The 24213-nt window shown below is 41.7% G+C and overlaps 1 protein-coding gene across 3 annotated transcripts in view; it reads right to left on the reverse strand.

Moving 5' to 3' along the window:
* The window catches only part of HIVEP2 (HIVEP zinc finger 2), a 125352-nt gene that overhangs the window by 77756 nt on the left and 23383 nt on the right, over nucleotides 1–24213 (reverse strand). For 2 of the 3 annotated variants that reach the window (XM_052702625.1, XM_052702554.1), the window contains exon 2: nucleotides 17995–18100. The gene's annotated coding sequence lies outside the window, so the exon portion shown is untranslated. Of the gene's footprint in view, nucleotides 1–3259; nucleotides 3410–17994; nucleotides 18101–24213 lie in introns of those variants that run through there. The other variant, XM_052702705.1, reaches the window with a different exon arrangement.

Below are 24213 nucleotides of genomic sequence, written 5' to 3' on the forward strand. Positions count from 1 at the left end.
AACCCACTAATTTAAATTTTGTATGTTTTATATTAACTTATATATATGTGATTTATATATATATATATATAGTGATAAATCCGTACTATACATATATTAATACATTTTAATATACATATATATTGTATTATATATACACATAATATATATTTAAAATATATATTTATACATTGTAATTTTATTATATATATATATTTTTTTTATATGGAAGGCTATTCATTGACCTGCATTGCTTTTCTTTCTCTTGGCTCTTCATTACTCCACTCACTACAAACATTAACAATGTTTAGGAGTGACTCCTTTCTTTCCCCTGCAATCAAATTAACATCTAAATGAGGCAATGGCTAATCTATGTTTCCTCTACAACATCTGAAAAAACCACGAAACAAAACCCAAAATAAACTGAAGAAAGTATCTAAGCTCCTTGCCACACAAGTTGACTAAAATTGGAGTTGCTTTGCATCTACGAACTGGTTCAGTTGTTTTAATGGGGCTTTATGGAAATAGAACGACCATCTTGCGAGATCAAGTATTTACAACTATAATAAGATGATTTTCAGCTAACGCAATCCAAAGACGCTATGTTCCCCGAAGCAGTGAAATCACTGCTTTGCCTCATATTTCAGAATACTTTTACTGTGTTCACTCAGCTTGCTGTAGCAACTCTTCTCCAAGGGCAATGTATTTGGTAAGACCCAAGCAGCGCTGCCTGCTCCATGCAGTCATTCTTCATGCAGAATCCTCCTGTCAGAAGGGAGGGTCATGAGCAAGGCCACCTTTGCATTAGTTTTGTGGCTCTTTCCACCCAGGCTACCTCTTTACTGCCAGGAGAATTTAGGTACTAAGAGTCCAAACAAGACGAAATGACAAAAATACTTATTGGTTGTTGGTATGACCCTCAGCACGTATCAGACATCTTAGCAGTTGGAAAGAGCATGCAGTCACAGCTGTACTAAGCAGGAGAGAAGTGAGCTTTACTTCATCTTTTACTTTGACTGATGCATTCAGAAACATTCACGATAAAGCCTCTGATATCACTGCACCTGGTCCAGTTTCCATTTTAGCCCTAAAAACATGGCAATACTTTGAAAGGTGGCCACCAAATGAGCAAAGGCTCTCCCAGTTACTGCTGTGCAAGTGGAGCTGCGTGCCTGCACTGTGTCACCTAAGTCAACAGGGCGTGGGCGCACAGCCTAGGCATGAGCTCACCTGAGGGCCATTACCTCAGACACCGTGTGTACCCAATGATGTCCCCAGCACAGCATGTGGAGAGGAACTTTTGAGCACTGCCAAACATCAGTGTACACTTCACCCAGCAACCCAGAACACAGGACCAAGAACTGGTGGGCAAACTGTGAACGCTTCTTCCTAGCAAGCTACTACCTGATCTGAACAATTTCAAATGATGGCATCATTTGTCTTTCTTGAGATTTAGTGATACCAAGATTTTGCACAAGCACTGTAATGGAAGCTATCCAAAAATATTATCTTCAACGCACTTTAACTACTTTAACTACTTCAATGCACAGTCCTCACAGAAATGGGAGAAATGCAGTCAGTATTAGCCAAAAGATGCTAATGTGTGGCTGTCTATGATTCCTAGAAAGCCATGGCAAAAAATATCTATAACATCAGCTGGTTACCAAGCTCTACATTTTCTAAGCACTTTACTTTAGGAAGGATCAATGAATTGCAATGCAAGTGAGACAAGATTCATCATGCTTGTTGTGCTTAACCTTTTACAGATTTTGAATTATATAACCAGTTTGCCGTGAATCACAAAGTCTTACTGAAGCGACAGCAAAAAAATTAGAGGCAAATGAAATGATGGTTCAATGAAAACCTTTACATTCCTTCTCTCCCTCAATTTTCCAAGTCTCTTCTTACACCCATTTCTATTCCTACAACTTCTGTTAAGTGCGATTCTTAGCAAATGCTCACCAGCCAGGGAGAAGATAAGGAAATTAAATTCAGATCCAGTGCCTATGCTGTAAGAGAGGCATCTGCCTGCAAGGAATGGTCAGGTATGCATAAGATGCATCCCACAGAGCGAGGATATCCATAGTACAGAAGAACATACACTGATTTTAAAGGCAGCTTTATAGAAGTGCTATGTCAACAAATGCACAGCCCTTGACTAGTTGGCTCCTACAGGAACCTGGTTTCATTCATTAACTGCAGTGGCTGGGGCAGTGCATGGGGAGGAGATGGCGCACAGACAAGTTAAAATGCAGTTCCCCTTTTCCCTCTGAAAGTTTTTAAGTCTCAACACCTCGCACAACAGACATGCACCTGGGTGAGAAACAATAGCAGTCAGTGAGACACATGAGAGCAGCATGAGGCTCTGAAAGCACAGGCTATGCAGAGGGCCACCTGCCAACAGGAAGAAGCAGTGAGGAGGAATTTTGATCCAGTCAGTATCCTCCCTCAGCCAAGCAATGCCACGTGATAAACAACACTGGGGGCTTTTGAATCGTCCATCACACTGAGAGCATCCCTATCTGTCAGTTTTATTCTCTGATTGCCAGGATAAAGACTGGAGTGACTTCTGAGCTAAAGTTCACAAAGAGCTGATCTTGTATTTCCCATCACATCTGTAATGAAGGCAGTAAGAAACTGATGGAGAAAAAGAGGAAATTACAAAGTGCCTCACTCTGGGACTGGCTCAAGCTGCTGAATTCATCACAGGTAGCACTCAGATCTCACGCCTGTCTCACAGCCTCATTTCCCATGTCACGTTTCAAAAGAAAAGCAGAGGGAAAGGAGAAACGGAGCTAACTTCTGTCTGCATTCCTCCACTTCACAATGCGAAGTATTTATCAGCAGGAAACAAACCACGACCACGTGCTCAGCAGGTCACTGGGGCAGGTGCAAACTTAACCTTAAACCCACACCGCCTGCCACACCTTGAGATTTAAGGCAAGACAGCCCCGTGATGAAGCCCCCGACCTGCTCGCGTTCAGCACGCTGCCGCGTTGCAGCCCGGCTCCCGGCACTGCAGCCCGCTTCCCAGACCTGCAGCCCGGCTTCCAGACCTGCAGCCCGGCTTCACCGCGCTTCCCTCTGCGGGGCTGCAAGCTGCAGCAGCATCACCCTCAGCCCGGATTGGCGTCACCCCCCAGAGCAGCTCTGCCCCCAGCCTGGAGCAGCATCACCACGAAGCCCCGGAGTACCGCGGCAGCCCTGCTTCTCCCTCCCCGCCTCGGCCCCAAGCGGTGCCGGGGCAGTACCTGCATCACCCAGCACGGGCAGCCCATACCTCCCGTCATCGAAGGGATTTAACAGCGCGGAGATTCCCGTTGTCCATTATTTGAGGTCACAGATAAATGCCCAAGTGCGGCCGTGACTCCCATCAATCATAAGTCACTTGCTGATAGAGTGTATGGTAGGAGACCTACTGATGTAAGCTAGTCACCAGAGAAAATACCCACTGATGACGCATATCCAGGCACAAAAATAGTTACAGGGCCCCCAAAGGGATTATTCAACAGCCTACATTTAGATATTCTTACAAGAGACCCGCAGTCAATTTGCTGCTATTAGATGGCTGGGGAATGCTGAAGTTTAAGTTTCCTCAGCAGACATAACCACAAATAGCTGGTTTAAATAAGCTCCTGCAATTACAAGCTGTTTTGTAAATTTTAACACGGAATTACAGGGATTAAGCCTAAACAGAACCACTGGCTATAAACCATTGTATAGCCTTCATTTTTACTACCTACCAATTTCTTCAGCATATTTACTGATTCCTTCAGTATATTAACCCACAATGGCAACAACAATTTAAAATTAATTTACAAATGCTCCAATTAAGTCCCTTGTGCTACCCCAGAGTGATGTGTGCTTTCTGTATGAGCGCTCATACGTTTTAAGTGAGGAGGGATTTTTAGTGGCACTTCAATATTATCTCCATCACCTTTGTAAAATACTTCTGGCTCAGTTTTTACCCTCTTTGGTGCACACACTAAAAAGTTCTGATTAATTAATATTTCTTGCATAAATCACAATCACGTGCAGGTGACATAATGACAACATGCAAAACCACGCACCTGCTGTGAGCAGGGGCTGGAAAGAAGATGCCCAGAGATTCCTTCTCACATAAACCATTCTACAATTCTGCATAACTGGATTTTTTAGTATTAATCTCTAGTTAAAAGCACGGTCCTCCAAATTAACCAAGTTATAATCCCACAGCAATCCTGCCCCTTCAATAGTTTTAGGATACAGCATGTGCCCTCACAGCAAACAAATAGGTAGGATGTAACTGAGCTTACCCCAGCCACTGATGGCACAGCGTACACTTACTGTACAATTCTGGCAATAGTTAAATCCGTATCCTTAGTTGGCTCACTTGAATATCTATGTTCCTTTGCAGAAATGCTTACGGTTCTTAGGAGTTTAAAAGTTAATGACTTTCTACTGCATATTTAAAAGCTAAATATAGGAAAGTATTCTATGACTCCAATGACTACTTCATTGACATACTTCATTTGACATGCTTTCTGGAAAGCATTACTTAGCCAAACAAACACTCCAGGATCTTTAGCGTTTACCCTGAAAAGCAGGGGAAAGAAGAAATGTCCCAGGCTACAAACTCCTCCTTCACTTTCTTCATCTGTGATAGCATTATTGCGTAAAAACAACGCTGGACATTATTTTTAGCACAAGTGTTTTGTACAGCCCTCACTTTTCCCTCACACATCTATACATGCACGTGGCCTGATTTAACAGCCCTGAGCAGACACATCTAGTGGTGTCCCGGGGTGCCCCAGCCCAGCACCGCCTGCCTGTTCCAGCACACACCACAGGCACATTGCAACACTTGCAGACCAGCGGCCTTCAAATGGCTGGGAAGCCCCAGTACCCCATGCTGGGAAGCTCAGACTGCTGCTGACAAGCAGAAGGGGTTAATTCCAGCAGGCACCCGTCTGGGGGATCCTGGTGCAGTGTCTCCCAGACCCGGTCAATACTCATTAAGGGGAAGCAATCTATACCTCCAAGGGGCTGTCTGAACAAGGAACAGTCAAAAGCCTTTGTTTCTGTATAACAGGCATATTGCTCCATTTGGAAGAGAAGTTTTTTTTGTGCATGGTTTACCTTTTTGGGGATTTTTTGTTTTGTTTTGTTTTTTAAAAGAGCTGTCAGTCCTGTCGGTTCTGATACAGTAGAGCTAATACAAGTTGTGCAAGCGCTTCTGAAGCCAACAGGCTTTGCAAAAGCCTGTTTTCCTGAAACAAAAAGGAACCCAGCAAACCTTGTACAGAATAGGCATGAATGGGAGACGTGATAGATGGCAATGATGGTGCACTCTCTGGGGTGAAAGGGCATATGGAAAAATAAGGGTCTGGCAGGAACACCGCTGGATGTTCCTAGTAGTAACACTGTAGTGCTTTTCAATACAAGAAAATAAAAATGAAGAAAGGTACAGAATAGAAGGGGAATCATGGTGGTAACTATCATTACCCAGCTAAATAAGTATAAATGAATGAAGAGGTACCTTGGTGCAGCAATGCTTCCTGATGGTTTTATGAATTGAGGCATCTGAAGTCATAAGCAGATGAATTCTTTTTTGCTGACCAAAAGAATTCCATTAGGAATACATATTAATGGAGTGTAAGGATATTGTTTGCTAAAAATACAGAGATAATTGGCTTTCCAAGCAGACAATGAAAGAGCACCCCATTGGCAAAACAGGTAATACTGATTGTAATTGAAAAGTTAAATTAAAACATTATAGAAATAGAATCTGCTGAGGCTACATAATTATTTATTTTTTCCATATGAAGTATGAATCGGATATTTCCCCATGCTTGCAAACACCTCTGACAAAATCTAAGGTAAGTAATAATTGGTGGAGGGAAGTGAGTTTATTTTAGATATTTCACATAAAAATCTACATTTTTGTTTTTTGGAAGTAAGTGTACTTACAGTTAAATGTCAAATTATTATTACCTATGTAACAGCTTACCCTGGTTCCAGTTAGTAGCACTACTAGTGGTAAAGAACAGTTCTTATGCCACAGTTTTAAAGCAAATCAAGCCATCAGACTAAGGATGTTGCTTCTTAAACACCTGGAACCTGGATTCTGAAACAAGCACCTGATGGCAAAAGTCTCATCTGCGTCTGCAACTAAGTGATGGGAGGATATTTAATTTTTCTGGGTCCATTCCATATCTTGCTTGTTCACAGCTGCGTGACTGTATGTTGAGGATGTATTTTCCTATTCCATGAAACTAACTAAAAATATGTTAAAGATCCATTCTTCACCAAAATTCTTAAAATGAATGTTTAGAATATGGTAATGAAAAATAATACAGCTGCAGGAGTCTCATGAGTCTGCTCACATCATATGTATGCCACTGGGCTTTAAGGGGGACCAAATAAAGTCAGACATGAAACATGATGGGTTTATTCTAGTGCACAGTAACTAGAGCAGTACCTAGGAGTTACTGTAAAGCCTTATATTTCTTGGCAAAAAATAACAATGATTACAAACAAGCTGTTCTGAAGTCACATCCATTTCAGATTGAAGTTTCATTTTGAATTTGCACAAACAAGCTTTGATTGTTCGCAGGTGCTGATAATAAAAACCCGATTCTGAGCGTATACCTACTGTAATTCTGTCTGGCAAGGGAAAGCACAGACTGACTGGGGATTACAGAAAGCAGGGAGCAGGGAAAGGCAGCAGAGGGAAGATGCTCTCCTTCACCACCCTCAACCCAGCATCCATCTACAACAGTGTAACACAGGATTCCAGCTCAAACAGCCTCAGGCATACAAAGGCCTGCTGAGAACACTTCCTATATTCAGTACAGTCAAACGTTACAATTAAAAGACAGGCACAAACCAGCTTAAAACTTCTCAAAATCTGACACCTGTTGCTACAGCCTGTTGCATTGCCTCCTACACCAGCCTTGCCAATGCCACTGTCTGCCCCGAAGCAGAGAGAAGAGCTGCTCACTCGAGGCCAAGGCTGCTCCAGATGCTGCTGCTGACAGTCTCTGCTCGGCTGGAAAAGTGAAATTAAAATATTGCAGGAAGGGCAGGGGGAGGCAGGGAACATCCCGACACTGCATGCACAGGATGCCGCTTCACTGGGCTGTAGGGGAATGGGCCCTGCAGTGAATGCAGTGCAGCACTGACTGAGCCCAGCCGCTGAGCTGTGCCTGGTACATCAAAACTGCCCGTTTCTCATGTTTTTCAAAACATTTCTTCATTTTGTCCTTTGCTACAGACCATGCAATTTAAAAGCATGAAAGGTTTCCTCTGCAAGACTTTTTTTTTCTTATGACTCAGTAATTGGGAAAGAAGACAAGGATCAGACCCAGAATGCATTCTTCCAAAAAATCAAACGTATTGATAAAAGCACAACCACAAGATCTCATTGCTTTGCTTTCTCTTCTTTTTCTAAACCAACACACAATCTAAAATCTTGTAGAGAATCTCCAAATATCTTGTGTCAAATGATAGTTTATTTCTTAAGTGACTCTCAAATTCCTTTCTTCCTGAGACTCCCTTGAATCACCAGCTCTACTGTTACCTTTGAAACATGTGAAACTAAGGAGCAGCACTGCCATGCCTATTTAGCCTAAAAAGAGAAAGATTTCTCTCTTTGGAGTGAAATTGTCTGTGTTGCTCATGTTTACACACACATAAATTTGACTCTTCTCTCACTGACCTATCCTTTTGTTAGGAAAAGTTCAAAAGTTCAGTCAGCAACAACCTGATTCCTTAACTTGCTGCACAAGCCTCTCAACTACTTCTCAAGAAATTAGAGAACTACAAAGCATGGCAGTACATAAAGCACATTCAATACTATTAGCAGCTATTAATAAGCTTAAACAAAAAAGCCAACATAGACTTATTGATTATTTTGTTTATTTATGGTATGCACAAGAAGCCTATCTGTGAGCAGTGGGATTACCTCAAGGACACCTCCTGCTGTGGGGCTGCCCTTCTCACAGTGCCACTGTGGCCACTCCTCATTAAATAAATAATTAGCCCCAGAAGACCTCACTGAGTGCCAAACATGAGCACTGGGTCGGGTGACAATAAATCCCTGCTGACAGGGAGTCCATGCTCTACAATGAAATGCCAGGAGGATGGTTAGTGGTAGGACAAGGTGGGATGGAAGAAGGTGGATAGTGATAGGACAAGGGGGAATGGTTTTAAACTGAGATAGGGGAATTTTAGGTTAGATATTAGGAGGAAGTTGTTCACACAGAAGTTGGTGACGCACTGGAACAGGTTGCCCAAGGAGGTCATGGATGCCCCATCCCTGAAAGCATTCAAGGCCAGGCTGGATGTGGCTCTGGGCAGCCTGGTCTGGTGGTTGGTGACCCTGCACAGAGCAGGGGTGTTGAAACTCAATGATCATTGTGGTCTTTTTCAGCCCAGGTCATTCTATGGTTCCCCTACAGCGACCGCTTTGCACAACCATTCACAGAATCACAGAATTAACTGATCTCTGCTACAGCACAGTAGTTTAAAGCAAAACAAAACAAAAAAATCACTCAATTTCAATGTGTTTTCAAAATGTATTTCATGTTCTGTTGATTACCCTCTTCCTGTATATGGCTCACTTTTTGCATCAGCTTTTTGTACAGAATCATCTACCCTCCTTTAATTTCGGGACGAGTCCTATTCATTCTCTCTTCTTGTTGACTTGAATCAATTCTCTAAAGACAGAATTAGGACTGTGATCACACCCCACTTTGATTTCCACCATAGATACACCAGCTTCACCAGCCAAACTCAGGTTAGTTCCTTCTCTAGCGATTTGCTCTTATCAGTACACACAAAGCCAGTTTTTAATGTTTAACATTTACTGCACCATAATGCAGGCATCTTCACAACCACAGAAAAAAAGGAAATGAGGAGAGTTCCCACATTGTACTGAGATATTGACCCATTGTAAGATCCCACAGCCAATGTTAGGGAATGACTTCAGCACCTGACACCATCATAGACGTCAGCAAATTTCCATGGGCAATCACAAGTATCTCAATTACTTTAGCACTGTCTGAGCTAGCAAAAGGACTGCCTGACCTACCTCACAGTCAATGACTTCCCAAGTGCCAACCAACTTAAAAAAACCTATGCAGAGGAAAGGCCAACAACCTTTGTTGAGCTGCCTCACTGAAAAATACTAAAGGAAACACATTCCTCTCTGCATACAATTTACCTTAAGGTGCAAGTGCTCCCCAGTATTCCACTGCTCTCAAAACTGTCTGACCACCTTTTGCCCAGCTGACCCAGGAAAGCAGAAGAGAAATGATGGTGGTTGCAGGAAGGAAGGGGGGTTCAGCACATGTGCCGGCCACGTTTTGTGCACAAGGCCATGGCGTGTCCTGAAACCTGCCCTGCCATGGAGAGAAGAATGAGGGAAGAGCACATGGACAGAAAGAGTTTTAGCCTCCTAGTACAGTCAGCTCCCAGAACTTAATCCCTCCTCTTGTTCCCCAGTTTCCAAAAATAATCTAAACAAAGGCAAGAACTGCAAAGGCAGGGAGCCTTAAAAGAGCTGCAGTTCAAAAATAAAAAAGAGATGGCAGGGGAATTGAATAAAAAGACACGTTCTTTTTGGGAAAGAACAGTGACATCTTTCAGTTTGGTGGCACATCAGCATGGATGTAGGTCGGTACCAGTTTGTTGGGCCCAGGGCTGGTGCAGCGGTGGGGTCAGAGCTCTGCAGCCCCCTTGAGGTCTCTGCTGGCATGATGCTGCCTTGGTCCCACCCAATGGCTTCTGTCAATTTGTATGCTGCTATCAGGAGATGCTTGACATTTTCCCGTAAAAGTAAAAGTGCCTTAATGTGAAAAACATCTAATGACTAAGAAGAGAGTCAGCAGTGAACACTTGCACCCAAAGAACTCAGTTCCTCCCACATTACAGCAACCTCCCAGAAAACTGATTGCAAACAAATCAACAAACAACTAATGTGCCTATAAAAAATAATTGTCTTGATGCTGGAAAAGACTCACAAAGCCTGCAACAAGCACCGACAGCTAAATCTGTTTTCTAACTGTTGGACTGATGGCCAAGGTGAGGGAAAAGGAAAGAGTTCCTCCTGTCACACAGCTCTAGTTGCCTGATCACTGGGCATCCCTGCAAAGGGTGACTTTTGTCTAACAGCTGAGAAGTAAACTTAGCTGCTGACTGGTTGAGAGATTCTGTTTTTCAAGAACATCAACAATCGTACTTAAACCTTGAACTGGCTATGATTTCAGCTGACTCATCATTGTGCGACAGCACCCAAAGTCCACATTCTATTTTCTGATCCTGTTTTTCAGCACCAAACAAAATAAGCAAATATTAGCAAGTAAGTTATAATAGAAAATACCACTAGGGTACCCAGGTAAACTCAGATCTCCATTTGTTTCCCATAAATACATCCATCTTTACCATAAGTACTACTGCACACTGCAGAATATTTCAAGCACCACTGTCCAGTGACTGCCATTTCCTCTTATGGCAGAAGCAGCCTATGATTAGGAAACAGAAAGCAGAAATGGCAGAAATTATTTGGAGTTTTGGGTAGCATTTAAATCTCATAATATTTCATCTTTTTCTTCTCTTTCATGCTTAAGTAATGATTTTGAAATGGCATAGCTAGTGGTGATGACTTGTTCCACAGCAATCTTCTTCAGCCTTCTACCACGATGGAAGCCACCACAAGCTGAGAAAACTTCCCCTGGCATATGATGGCAGTGAGCAGGCCAGCCCAAGCCTCCTTAAGAGAAGCTTCAAAGCAGCTGATGGAGAGGAATTTTTGAGTAGAGTGGGAAGGAGGCAGCTTCACACAGCCTTAGCTGCTTTTCCCAGAGGAGCAAAGATTGAGAAGGAAAAACACCACAAGCCTCTCATCTTCTTCAGCTTGCCACAAAAGAGAAATGTGTTTTTCAGTAGGATCTGGTGAGTCTGACACTGAACTTAGCTCAAGTGACATGAAAAGTTAATGGTTAGGAACAAAGTAGGTGGAGAGGAGGAGGAGGAGGAAAGAAGACATTTGTTATTTGAAGTAGACTTCATTCAAAAGCCACTTTTCACAGCCAGAACTAAAATTTCCATTCAGCTATTTATTTCTGGTAGCCTAGATAGCTTGCACAAGTGAAAGAAGAGGGATATAGACAGCAACCTTACACATGCCTCCCTAACAGCAGCTCAAGTAAATGAGAAGAGTAAATGAGAAGACAACCAGACATATCTTTCTGGCCACCAGCCTCTGAAGGCAGGATAGGTAGTTTTTCTGTTTGTTGGCAGGTGCTCCACTACCTTGCTCTCCAAGGAGGTTGGTAGTAGCAGTCCAGGCCCTGCAAAAAGAGACTGAAAGAAGCAAACATTGCAGATGGAGTGATATGCCTTCAGCTCCAGCCATGGGACCTGCAGCAGTCTCCCCACGTGGCCCTGCTGCTCCCTACCAGCCCAAAGCTTCCTCGTGAAGAATGGCACAGCCCCTTTCTGCTACAGACTTAGCAATCACTACTTAAAATTGGCTGGGTCAATACATCAAATCAATCCATACATTTTATATGTAATTTCTGTTTGCATCAGTTTGAATCCTCCTCCTTCACAACTCTGATATCTTCTCCCACTTCACATACTGTAAATTTCTTACTCCTTTTAGTCTGTGTTTCATCTGAAAATGACTCTTTTCTCAAGCACACCAAAGCATTCTCTTCTTCCTACCCTATGTTCTTCCCAGCCCCCTGTTGTTTTCCCCTGGCCCTTTCACCTTTGCTGTTTCCTCACTCCTCTCTCTTCCTGCCCTTGATTTCTCTCCTCCCTTTTTTCTTTCTTTGAAGTTTCTCAGTGCTTTCTCTTCATCCTTCCTGCCACACTGACTGAGGTGCTCCCCAAAGCATCTGGCCTGCCAGAGGCTGTGCCAAGTTGGACACTGACACACAGATGCCCATACCACTGTCTGCTAGAATGAACACTGTTCTTCATTTGGGGTCCCATGTCATTTGAGAAGTACGCATTAATTGTACCCAGCCATGCATTCAGTGAGCTACACCTGTTTGTTGTGTGTTTTTTTTTTTAAAGCAAGATCAGGACAAGCAACACCAACACGTGGCTGGGGCTTCCAGCACTGAGCTCTCCTAGAAGCTGCTGTGTACATGCAACACCCCCTTGTTCTGTGGTTCTGCTGCCCAAGGGTAGAAATCAGTGCTCTGTAGAGTGCCAGCGCAGTGCCACTTAATCATTTCATTCCTCCTTCCTCAGAAAAGATGTACTTGGGTTGTGCTGCACTCCTGAAGGCAAGCCTCCCCCTTCAGTGAAAGAAAGTCTTGTTTTTTAATAAAAAATGTTCCTGTTGTGAGCAAATTAAAAAAAAAAAAAAAAAAAAGGGAGACACAGATAGAGATAATAGAGAGATGAATTTATTCCTCCTGGCACAGCAACAGGAAACAGCCAACCAGCCTCCACTGCAGCGCTGTGTTCTCTGTGTTCTCTCTGCAGTCACACAGAGAAATCTCGATGAAATCTACAGGCCAGACCCACCGATAATTCTGACTGCTTTGCCTGTTTCAGCAATGCAAAACAGCTGTAAAACCAGTTCAACTTGCCCATTTCTGTCAGCCTTCCCATGCCAGTTTAGCCCTGCTGCTCACCTGGGTTCTTCCCTGGCCCCTCACCCACTTCCTCTAAAGGGGGACTCAGACTCTGTCCAGGTGTATTACTGGGGACAGGCTGCAAATCCAAGCAACCGGCAGAAACAAAATACTCTGTTTCCTTGTACTTGTATATTTCTTTAGATGCCAGGAATCAGAGCTCAGTCATGTTTCCTGCTCCTCAGACTGGAGAAACTGGATATGGATGTAAGAAAAGGCAGAAAGAGGGCTGATCAAAAAGAACAAGGAAAATAATGATAAAAAACCCCAAATACTGCTTCACTCTGGTCTACATCTTGGAGAAAAAATAATTCCCCCTGCAACCATGCCCTCCTCTCCAGGGATACACAACAGTACCAAAATTTAACAGCATTTTCTTGCAACTTTCAAGTGCTGCTGCACTTAACAGTCTCATGAAAAAAAATATCACCAATTAACAATCGCTTCATTTGCTTTTTGTCTGAGAAAAAAAAACACACATAGAAAGGACTGGAGACAACACGGGGAGTTGGAGAATTTTCTATTAAAAAAAGCCTTCAATAAGAAAACGGGAGATATTCAGCATGATTTATTCTTACCATCTCAGTAACAGCCCCTAACTCTGAATGCATTAATATGTACACCTTAAGCACCATTGGGCTCCTCGTGTTGCCATGGAACTGAAATCTTTGCAGTTTAGATGGTGATGTACGCCAGGAAGCGTACTGTTCTTACACTTCCTATAACAGAAGCAAAAATCACTGCATAGCATTAACTCACTTAGCATTTAAGGCATTCAGTGTCTTTCTCATCTGCTCGTCTTCACACAGAGTTTGCTTTTTCTATCTTGCCACATGCAAATGAAACACATTTGAGATAGCTATTCTTGTCCTTATGAAGTCAATAGCTCACATGCTGAGCACATTGTAGAAGGTCCACAAGGAGATGGACTTTCCCCTTTTAATAAGAGGCTGTTTGCAGGCAAGCAGCTGCTGAGAGGAGAGCTAGAGAAAGCGAAATATGTGTGGATAGAACACTGTGCTCTATATCAAAGTAGCATTTTAGTAGATTTTGGTAACCTAGTTAACATATGTATTGCTACCGCTCTTGACACTCATTCTGAATGTTCTCTTGCCCAATGTGACTGCTTGTCCAGACAACCAAATTATAGCACAAAGATCCTGCAGCAGGTGCCAGCTCTTCCTACACCTTTGTTTCCTAATTTAGGCTGGTGGGCTCCCAGGGGTAAGCAAAGTGTTGGGTGCTTCTTCACAGGAAAAATAAGTCAGTACAACTCTGTGCTATCTAAGGATTCAGCCTACAACGATTACCTTCAGCAGATCCAAGGGTTTTGCCAAAGCTTCTGAAAATGGCTGTATGCACATTACAAATACGCCAATCTTCAAGTACGAAGCAAAAACAGGACAGGCAAATATCCAAGTTTGTTTTAAAAGGTTACCACAGTAAATAAATAAATAGCTATTTGTGTATATAAACATTGGATCAGTACCTCTAGAAACAGCTGGAAACCAGTCCATGAGCTGAAGCCAGCCTGAGGCTTTTACCTCCAAAGTTAAATATTTGCGTAGCATTAAGCTTAAAATTAAAGCATTTGCAGAAGAAACTTGCTGACTCGCACATAGGGAAGAAAAAGAGGGAATTTAGCCTCCCTACACATAGGGACAGATTCTTTGAATGCCTTCCCCATCACATTAATTCCTGGACAGCACAAGGAAGGACAGACTACCAGCCCGGGAATTCCCCCTTCGCTTTCCGGAGGATTTGTGCACGCCTTGGACAGGAAGGCAGAAACCCAGGTAGCTGCTCTATGAAGAAGGCCTTTGTTTCTCATTCCTCATCCCTCGACCACCTGGTAAGGCTCCTTCCTAGTGAAGAAGGGCCCCATTCACCACACCTCCGCCCAGCAGTCCCCACATCCCTGTGCCATAAGCCACCTCTTTCTTGTCCACAGCTCCTGGGGCAGAGCTGGCCAGTCTGCAGCGAGTGCTTCCTCCTTCCTTCTACCCCCAGGGACGCGGGGCTGTGCCTAATCATAAGGAGGCTTTCTGAGGCAGGTTTAGCCCCTGTGCCAGCACAAGGCACAAAAGCACTGTTGTGTTGTCTGTAGTGCTCTCAACAAATACAGGGAGAGGTTTCTCCAGCATCCTCAGGTCCCCTCCACTCCTCTCTACAGATGTAAGGAACATGCTGAGGAGTATTGCCAAAGCAGACCTCCCTCCTTCCCTTTGCTGGCAATGAGCTCCTGCCCATCCTACTGCTGCCACCTTCACCTCTGGTACAAGTCGGGCTCTCACCACTGGTTTCCTTGTTACAGGAAAACATATATTGTGCAATCATGAAAGGCCGGTGCAATGTCAAGAGCATTAAAAAGACTCTGGGGACTGATTAAGGTCAAAAGGGAAAGAATTTATGATGGTTAATAAAGTTAAATCTCTCAGAGTTCTGCTTATCCTTTCCAATTCAGGTAACCGGATCTTATAAGAAAAGTTATTAAAATGTTGGAAGTTATTACTGTTCCTTTGAAAGAATTCCCTGATAGGGAAACCTGTGCTCTGCCCACAGGCACCTGGCCAGGAATGAGCCCAGCTCACCCACACAGCTGAGCTGACACTGAGGAGGAGAGAAACTTTTTTCACCATCAGTACCATACCAGCACACGGAGAGCCACTAGCCAAGAGTGTGGCTCTTGCCCAGCACTCCCAGCTTGGCTCCTCCTTCCAGTGGATGCTTCAATGGGGTGCATTCCACATTACAACAGAGACTTGTTTTAGAACACTTTGTAACCCAATATGCCCCATATCAACATGATTTTACAAGATGCTAATGATTTTCCTCACTAAGATAACGACACAAAGAGAAGAGGAAGGGGAGATTATTTAAAATATTAGGAAGCATGTATCAATATCTAAATTACATACACTTCACTGCATCATATGTTTTCATTTTCTTACCACTCAATCATCATAAATGTGCAACATATGTCCTTTCCATTTTCTCACTCTTTTACTACATCACATCCAATTTAATTTCCTGTGAAGGCCTGTAATTTTTTACAATGTACCTGTCTAGGAAGGTCTCTGCAATAAGCAGAGTCCAGTCCCTTGGAAGGCCTATCTTTTATGGGCTGAGCTCCTGAAGATTAGTTTCCTGTTGCAAAGCTGTATGAGAACTAGCCAAAGATGAAAACGAAAACACAGAAAGGAAAAACAAACAAAAAAAACCATTCTGATTCCTACATTCAACGAAGGAAATTTCATTTTTATTTGGGTAGAGGTAATTATCTCATACAATAAGTTCTCTCGAGGTGCTAGACATAGCACCCCTTGTTCTCAGCTCATCAAAAGCAGAGCAGCGAGGTGTCTGCTTCCTCTCTGTTCTCAGCAAACTCACAGATCTGCAAGCAGACACTACTTCGGCAACCACACCTCCTCATCAGCCTTCCCCTCAGAGAGTGCTTCTCCCAGTTATATGCCACCTTTCACCTAAAAAAGCATGAAAATGTCAACCAAAACACATCCATTCTACTTTGGAAAAGGTACCTGTGGCAACAGGAAGCTAGCCTAGTTGACCTACCTGCTCGTCTCCAGACCTCTGCACATGCAGAATGCAGAACTCTATTTCTTCAAACTAGTTCCACTTCACAAACACACCCACAAACACCAAAACGACTTATTTACAAAATATATCCACTGGCAAATAAAAAATGAATCAACTCAGAAGAAACAAGAGCAATAGAAATCATTATTCCTGTGTTCATCTTGAAAAGGTTCTTAGATATGGCTAATACAGGAAATATCAGACAAACATGAAGAAAAAATCTGTAGACTATGGTGTTAATTGTATTCAGCATGCATGGGTGGCCATACACACACTAGCAGCCCTTTCAGTGTAAGCGGGATCAATGCTCTCTCTCTTAACCTTCAGGATCTTCCCTTCGAGCAGAACCAGAGTGAGCCAGATCTGGTCACTTCTTCATTAATTAGAACATTCAGAAACTCAGAAATTATCTGAGCTGTGAATGGCTCTCCCAAAACACATCAAATTGTTTAATGAAGCATGAATTTTCTCTCCCCACTCCCTGAAAGACTTCTGTATTACTTTCCATCTCTTACATCACTGACGTTAACATTAAATCAGCCACACATCCAACAAACATCTTCAAAATTATGTGTAAAAACGCAACACACTGAATCCAGATAAATGCTTTTAGAGCAAATAGCCATCTCTCCTCATCCATTTAAAACCTTAAATCTGCACATGGACTTCCATTGAGCCTTCTCCTACGTTATTTCAACAATCTTTCCCTTGTAATTTTGTTCTCTGCTTATGTATTTAACACTCTACCTCAAAAAAGTGGCTATAAGTAAAAAAAAAAAAAAAAGAAAAAATTCTCACAGGGAACATTGCTTAAAAAGTCTCAGATGGCACATGGAATTCAACTCCCATCAGCATGAAGAAACATTTTCCTACCAGCTTCAGTGGGAGTTGGATTGGAACCATAAATCAGAAGATATTCCATGCTAATAGTTATGTGGCATGCTACAAACTACTCCAAAATATAAAGCAATCATGTAGCAATTCTCATAAAACCAGTTTGTCTGTGGTTTTACAGTATCTGAATCAGAAGAGTATAAAAGACAGACATGCCAGGTAGCAGTGACTTTAAATGTTTTGCCTTGTAGGCTAGAAATTAAGCAATCTCCTTTCAAAAGATGAGGGTCTTAGTCTTTACTTCCTTTTACAGGGTAAGGAAAAAAAAAATCACCATATGGATTTAATTCCTATAGAAATCTTATTTAAAGATTGTATAATGTAAAGCTAAACAGCAAGGGAATAACTGCCATCATCTGGCTGAATTTGGTAAAATTGAGTTAATTTGCACTTCTTTAGGGAGTCAATGTGTGTGAAATTAATCTAATTTAGATTGATCAGAAATTGAAAATGGAATGAAAGAGAAAAGCAATTAAAGACCTTTTCTAAACACAAAAATAGTGGTGCTTTAAATGCAGCAACACAGTTAAGGTACAGAACCCTTCATGCCAATACCACCACTGCTTCCTGCTCAAGGAAGAGAACAGCAGGCTGCATATCTGCACATCATCGTTGTACCACTATAACTCCATCCAAAAAGAACATCGGTAGAAGGTTTCTAACAACATCTGCAAATGAATGCATTCTCAAGATTGTATTTGCAGTTAAAACAATTCAGCATTCTGCATAGGACCAGATCTAGCAGATAAAAATCTGCTGGAATGGCTCACTGTAATTTATTATACAGGTGGCTTAACATTTACTTCAATGGCTTTTAGCACCTTCGTGTTATTGTTACTATGCTGCTCTAACTAGCAGTGGTTAATGTAAGATGCAGAAGTTCACATACCATATATTTATGAATAACTGGTTTCCAGAGATGTGGCAGTGATAACATTGTCATCGTACGATTCAGGGTAGCTTGCTGTGGGTCACATATCAGGAGAGGGTCCCACCTGAAAACATAACAAATCCAGATATTGTTCATTGTACGCAGAGGTTTACTTCAAGCTTTACTAATATGTGTGCGCTCTGACATAGTTAACAGCATCCATGCTCCTCTAAGGCTCACAGAAGTCATTCTTCCACTCACAGTGGCAAGGAAAATATTCCTGTTGTTTCCAAACCGTTCTGGCCATTGCTCCAGGTCAGATTTCAGGCACACTATCAAGGCAGTCAAGGCACTGACAACAAATTTAATTGTCAATGCATAAGCTCTAACTGTTTGGTGGACAGATTTTCCATTTGTCAGGTCATCAACAAGCAGGTAATACCTTTCACCAGTGCATTAGCAGCTTGGCTCAACCTTTTTTGTCTTTCCCTAATTGAAAATCTCCAGCTTAAAATGTGCAGCATTGGAGCTCCTGCATGAACTATTTTCTTGACATCAAAGGATCTGAAAAAGCATTGCTTTTCTATTGGTAACTACAGTCATATTATTTATATCAATTTAATTATGTAAAAATCACTTGATAGGTGGGCCTGTTCAAGATTTTGATAAATGCAGATATGGAAAATGAGATTGTACTGGCAGCATTGTTTCCTATGAAAAGACATATGGCAGAAAACAAACCAACTTTCCAATTTAAGAGCTAGAAAAACTTTTTCCTACTAAAACTAATGGCAAAACCATAATTAATGGAAACAAATAGGCTCAAGAAACCTTAAAGTCTACAGCACTAAATAAATGAAAAATTGCTTGGACCATGTATCTCCTTAAGTGAGATTAAGCTAGAATTAAGAAACTCAATTTTAAATTTTATTGACTAGCCCTAAAGTGCACAAGGATATATGTGAAGTTATAAAACCAAGTTTGATATATAAGGCAGATTAACTGGGTTCCCTTCATTTTGAAAGTGTGAATAAAATGACTTACAGGATACCCAAAAATACACCCAGGAACACTCATATAGACATAACACAGTGGTCTGAAGTCTCATCAGAGATAAAATTGGAGTTCTATCTTTTTAAATCAAGTGTCCCCAGCCAGAAACCAATGTTTCTCCTGCTCTGCAAGCTGCATCTCATTCTAGGGTAGGAGGTTTTCAGGAGGGAAGTCTGGTAAATAACAAAGAACTTTAAAGAAATGATGTTGTTAGATTTTACCCACAGTTTACATTTTTCAAATTACTCTAATGCTTCTCTGACTCTTCATACCTCCCAAAGTGGCTTGGCTCTTGCATTTATTACGCTTCATTGGCCAGCCACAACATCACACAGCACTCCAGCACCAAATACTTCTGCATTTTCTGCCAACTAAGCAAGTCAGTGTCTCCTACACTCTGCATTTGGTATTTAATAACAAACTTAAGGTCAGAAGAGCAAACTCCATGGTCAAAAACAACAACAAAAAATATATACTTGCAAAGGGTATACTTCCAATGGCACAATGGTGATACGTCATACGGCACGTTTGCCTGCTCAGAAGCAGTGTAAATACATGTTGGCAAACAGAAGCAGCCATGAGTAGAGAAAGTATATTTAGGTTTACTCATAGGTGTTCCACAAGGCCCCACTCCAGGCTTTCTGTAGCTACAAGCCTACGTGAATTTAGCTGGGGGCTGCTGAAAACAAATGCAATCGCAGGCTGAAGGACAGCAGGTGAAGAATATACATCCTGGCAAGGACAGATGGGAACATGGTTTGAACAGCACTGACCGCCTGTGAGCTCTTCCAACAGACAAACACACCCAGCACAACTTACAGCACTTCTGCCCTAACCAATATGGGCTACACAACAAGTCTGCCTGGGAATTCTGCTAGAAAGCATCACCAGTCTGTTATTAGTATGAACTACCATGAATATTAGCGCTCAACTTCTGGTATATATCTACATTCCCAGAAAGACATAAGTATAAAAGAATTAGAAAGCATTATCTGAATTTGGTGGGCAGTTTTAAAAGTACACTTGAAAAGGGGTGGATAAGCACTAACTCTTCACATTCAGATCATTATAAAGGAAATTCATTAAACAGGCAATTTTCACATTAGAATCCTTCTATTGACCCACTTAAATTTTGCTTCCCCATTCTATTTCACATTCATTGCAGCTTGAAAAAGAAAGAAAAAAAAAAAAACAAAAACAACACTTCCCTCCCAAAGAAATTATCTGTAGCACCTTTACTATAAAAGGATGCTGCTAAAAATGGCTAGCTGTCTTCAGCAGGAAAATACAGCATCACACAACTCATTTTTTTGGAGGTTCATTTGGAGTAATTTAATCAGTCAATCAGTCTTTCCCTAATCATTGTACCTAATCACTTAACTTACATCACCTCATTTACCTTTTAAAAAACTACCAGAATTTTCCAGGTGAATAATTTATTTAAACATTTTGTTGTTGTTGTTGTCTGTTAACTGTACTCTTGGAAAATGAATGTTTTGAAACAAAAGCCCTCAATCACCACATGAATAGAAAAGAATGATCACAGTGTAGCTACACCCTGAACACAAATAAATCATAACGCAAGTAACCAAATGAAATGCATGTCTAATGAATTAGTTCTAAACTAAGGTTTTCCTGCTACAGATTGGTAGCATTCAAAAGCTATATTCTCCCTACTTTCTGATGTCCATCATGGAATAAGTTTGCGGTCCTCTGTTTAATTGTCTCTGGACCCTTTACTGAGATTCCTTCACAGATTCATAATCCTCTTATTCAGCAAGCTCAAGGCCATGGTCCAGATTTTGAAGTCCACAAGGCACATACCACATTCAATACATATCACCTTTTTCTCACAGTTCAGAAGGAGGGATCCTGGGGACCACACAGGAGAATACCGGAATTCTTCAAAATAAAAACTTCTCCTAAAGCAGGAAGCACTAGGGAGCAGCTGTTAAGATGAGACTGAACTACTTGTGAATGTGACAACTTTCAAGATCTTTCACAAACGTTTTTTTGAGTAGAGACTTCCCAGTGTCTTTCCCTTGATAAGACTAGAATACCAAAGTTCTGAAAATACACTTCGACAGAAACTGCAAGTCTTAGAAGAACCTCTTTAAAGCAAAGGCAAAGCCTTTCCAGGTGAATTAGAAGCCTGGAAGCCTTTGTGAAATCTGAAAATGTAAACTATATAAGATATATTTAAGTACATGACTCTGACGATGGAAATAACTGGTGAAGACAGCAATACACTGAAGAGCCAGCCCTTAAAATCTTGGTAGGGGATGGATTGGGAACTAAAGACACAAATCAATACAGTTTCTACATGAAGAGAGAATTGTAAGAAAATACACATAGTTCTTGTCCAAACTGTATATTTCCGAGGCTAGACAGTAATCCCCAGTGCCATCAATTAAGACCTTCATTTTCATGCACATTATGTTTGTACTTTTAATGAAACGTCAACATTAGACACAGTTAGAAAAAATTAATAGAAGCTGAAATGTATTTTTTGCTGTCAGCTCACTCTCACATTAGCATGCTATTGCTTCTAAAAACTGAGTCTATTGGTCAGAAAACAATCCTAAAATTATACTTACACATAATGAACTACAGATTAGATACTCTTTCATCCCAAAGTATTATTTTCTTATAATAAAGTATGACACTGATGAAGAAAATATGTAATCTTTTGCACCATAAATGTTCACATTAATATGCACCACATATTCACACCATAAAGTTGAATATAATTTACAGACATAGGTGTTTAGAATATGCCTATAAAGCATTGCAAGGCTTCAGCAATTCTTTCCTCACTTCCAATAAATACTGTTTGCTGACTTGAAAAACAAATGAGAATTCATAAAATGGACAAAATACCTAAACCAACATTTAGATTAGCTAGGTTAGATTGGCTCGGTACAGGCATCAAATTGCTTACTACCATCAGGTCTAAGTAGTAAGCTTCACAAATTCTCCAGATATATGTATTTTATTATTATATATTCTTCAAAAAAAACCCCTACATCTTCTAATTACAAAAGAAGTACATACCTATGAATAGCCTTTCAGAAAAATATATTTCAAAATGAAAATTTAGAAGTAACTAATGATCTGTTAACACATTATCTTGCTTGAAGAAATAAACCTTTCTTCTCCTTTCCTCACAAGAAATGGAAGGAACTGAGAAAGGAATTACAGTCCCAAGTCTTACTTTCTTGGCATCTGCCTACATCAGAAGTTAAGCATTATGTCAGCAAAGGAGAGAAAGCACCGTTCTTAGTTCTCACGCTACAATGTACATCCAAAGCTACATCGTAGACACCACAGCATGCGTGTACTTCACTGGGCAACAGAAAACGTGGATGACTCAGTTGCCTGTAAAATACACTAGACTGACACCCACACTCACTGAAGGTCTCTTCTCTGTGCAGAACAAGTGCAGTGAAGCAGCAATGCAAGCTGCTTCTTAAGCAGTGTTTCCAAACACTCCTTGGTTACATCCTGGAATGAAGAGGAGCAGCAGTTTCTCAGTAACCAAGAGTTACACAGCTGAGAACAGCAATTCAGCTCTGCACTTGCGATGTCCTAACACTAATAAGCAATCAGTAAGGAGGGGGAACGAGGAGAACAGGAAAATGCAGCTACAAACACAAGATACACTGCACCAGAAATCTCCGTTGAAGTATGCATGTACCCTCCACCAGACAGCATCAAGGGGCACAAAATGAGATCTGACATGCTGTCCTGTGCAAAGCTGAGCAAAGGGAGAAGTAAGAAAAATACTGCATGAAAACCCACAGACAAGCAGTACTTTTTCCTTGGACCTTCTTTAATAACTCATCCAGAAGGCGTTCAGAATCAAAAAGTATCCACCAGATTGTCTCTGGCATGATATACTCTATCAGCACTGCCCAATTAAGTGCTTTGTTCTCTTTCTCATTATGACTTGCTTTGACCTTTCACTTTTTTTCACTAATTCCTTTTGTAAATTCTGTGCCTCACTTTCATGAACGCTAGCGATCACAAGATACATGGAGAATGACAGGCAGTGACCATTCCTGGAGGCTGTCGCACTCGGGCTGCGATGCAGCGATCATCTGGAGGCTGGGACACCAGCACAGAACAAGAAGGTCACCCACATCCCTGTCCTTGCAGAGATCAGCGCTTCCAGAAAACAACCTCATAAATCAAGATCTAACATCCAGACCATTTCACAAGTATTCCTATATCTCTTCCAGCAACAGATATGAAACATTCATGTCTGAGAACAAATGTCATTAAAAGGACGTTAGAGATGACAACACATGTTGGGGCTGTGAAAGTAGGAGGAAACACCCAGCCCCCTTACAACATGAGGACCAGACAAAGACAGACAGAGACAGTCTGAAGTGGCACAAAGAGATCTGATCACTAATCAGAGACAGAACTCCTCCGAGAGTCACAACTGTCTCTGCAGGCTCTGAGAGACAGAATTAAATTGGCTTAGTACTATGTTCAATAGTGAATTTAATTAGCTGACATTAAGCAGGATAAGTTTGTGGTACCATGTTGCTCTGACAGAAGGGTTTCCAGAAGGGTAAGTAGAAGGTAAAGTCGCATTTTTCAAGATGAGCTCACAGACATGCACTTACAGTGTAACAGAGCATCTGCTGAGGGCGGCTCAGTGCTCACGACAGACACATCACTCTGCACAGCAAAGGATGGTCTGTAATAAGAGGAGCACCAATTCTGTGCATTTATTCTTACAGATGTGCGTTACACCTCTTTCTGATGTTGCCCCATCCATGAAGACAGCCTCAACACAACCCCCGCCAGCTCCTCCCAGCTAGACCTGTCCCTGATGTGCTGCGCAGCAGATGTCATTTCTTTCTGCCTGCACTCTTGGCTGAGCAGCCAGGGCTGCTTTCTGTTGGCATCCTGCTGTGCTCCATCCAGCATCAGCAGGGAGACAGGGAGAAGATGGTGCAGGCGGAAGCTGTGGCTGCAATCTAGAGATAGAATGTGACAATTGGAGAGTCAGGATAAACCCAAATCAGGTGTTTTCCTGAAGAAGACTTGGAGGAAATGGAACAACGCATTCCAAAGCAAAAGCTTCATGCATGTGAAACTTAGTAAGACTCTCACTTGCATGCCTCCTATTTGATGATGAACTTATTTCTGGTGAAAAGTGTCTTGCTGTCA

The sequence above is a fragment of the Tympanuchus pallidicinctus genome, unplaced genomic scaffold (genome assembly GCF_026119805.1).
Source record: "Tympanuchus pallidicinctus isolate F22 unplaced genomic scaffold, pur_lepc_1.0 scaffold1, whole genome shotgun sequence".
Lineage (NCBI taxonomy): Eukaryota > Metazoa > Chordata > Aves > Galliformes > Phasianidae > Tympanuchus > Tympanuchus pallidicinctus.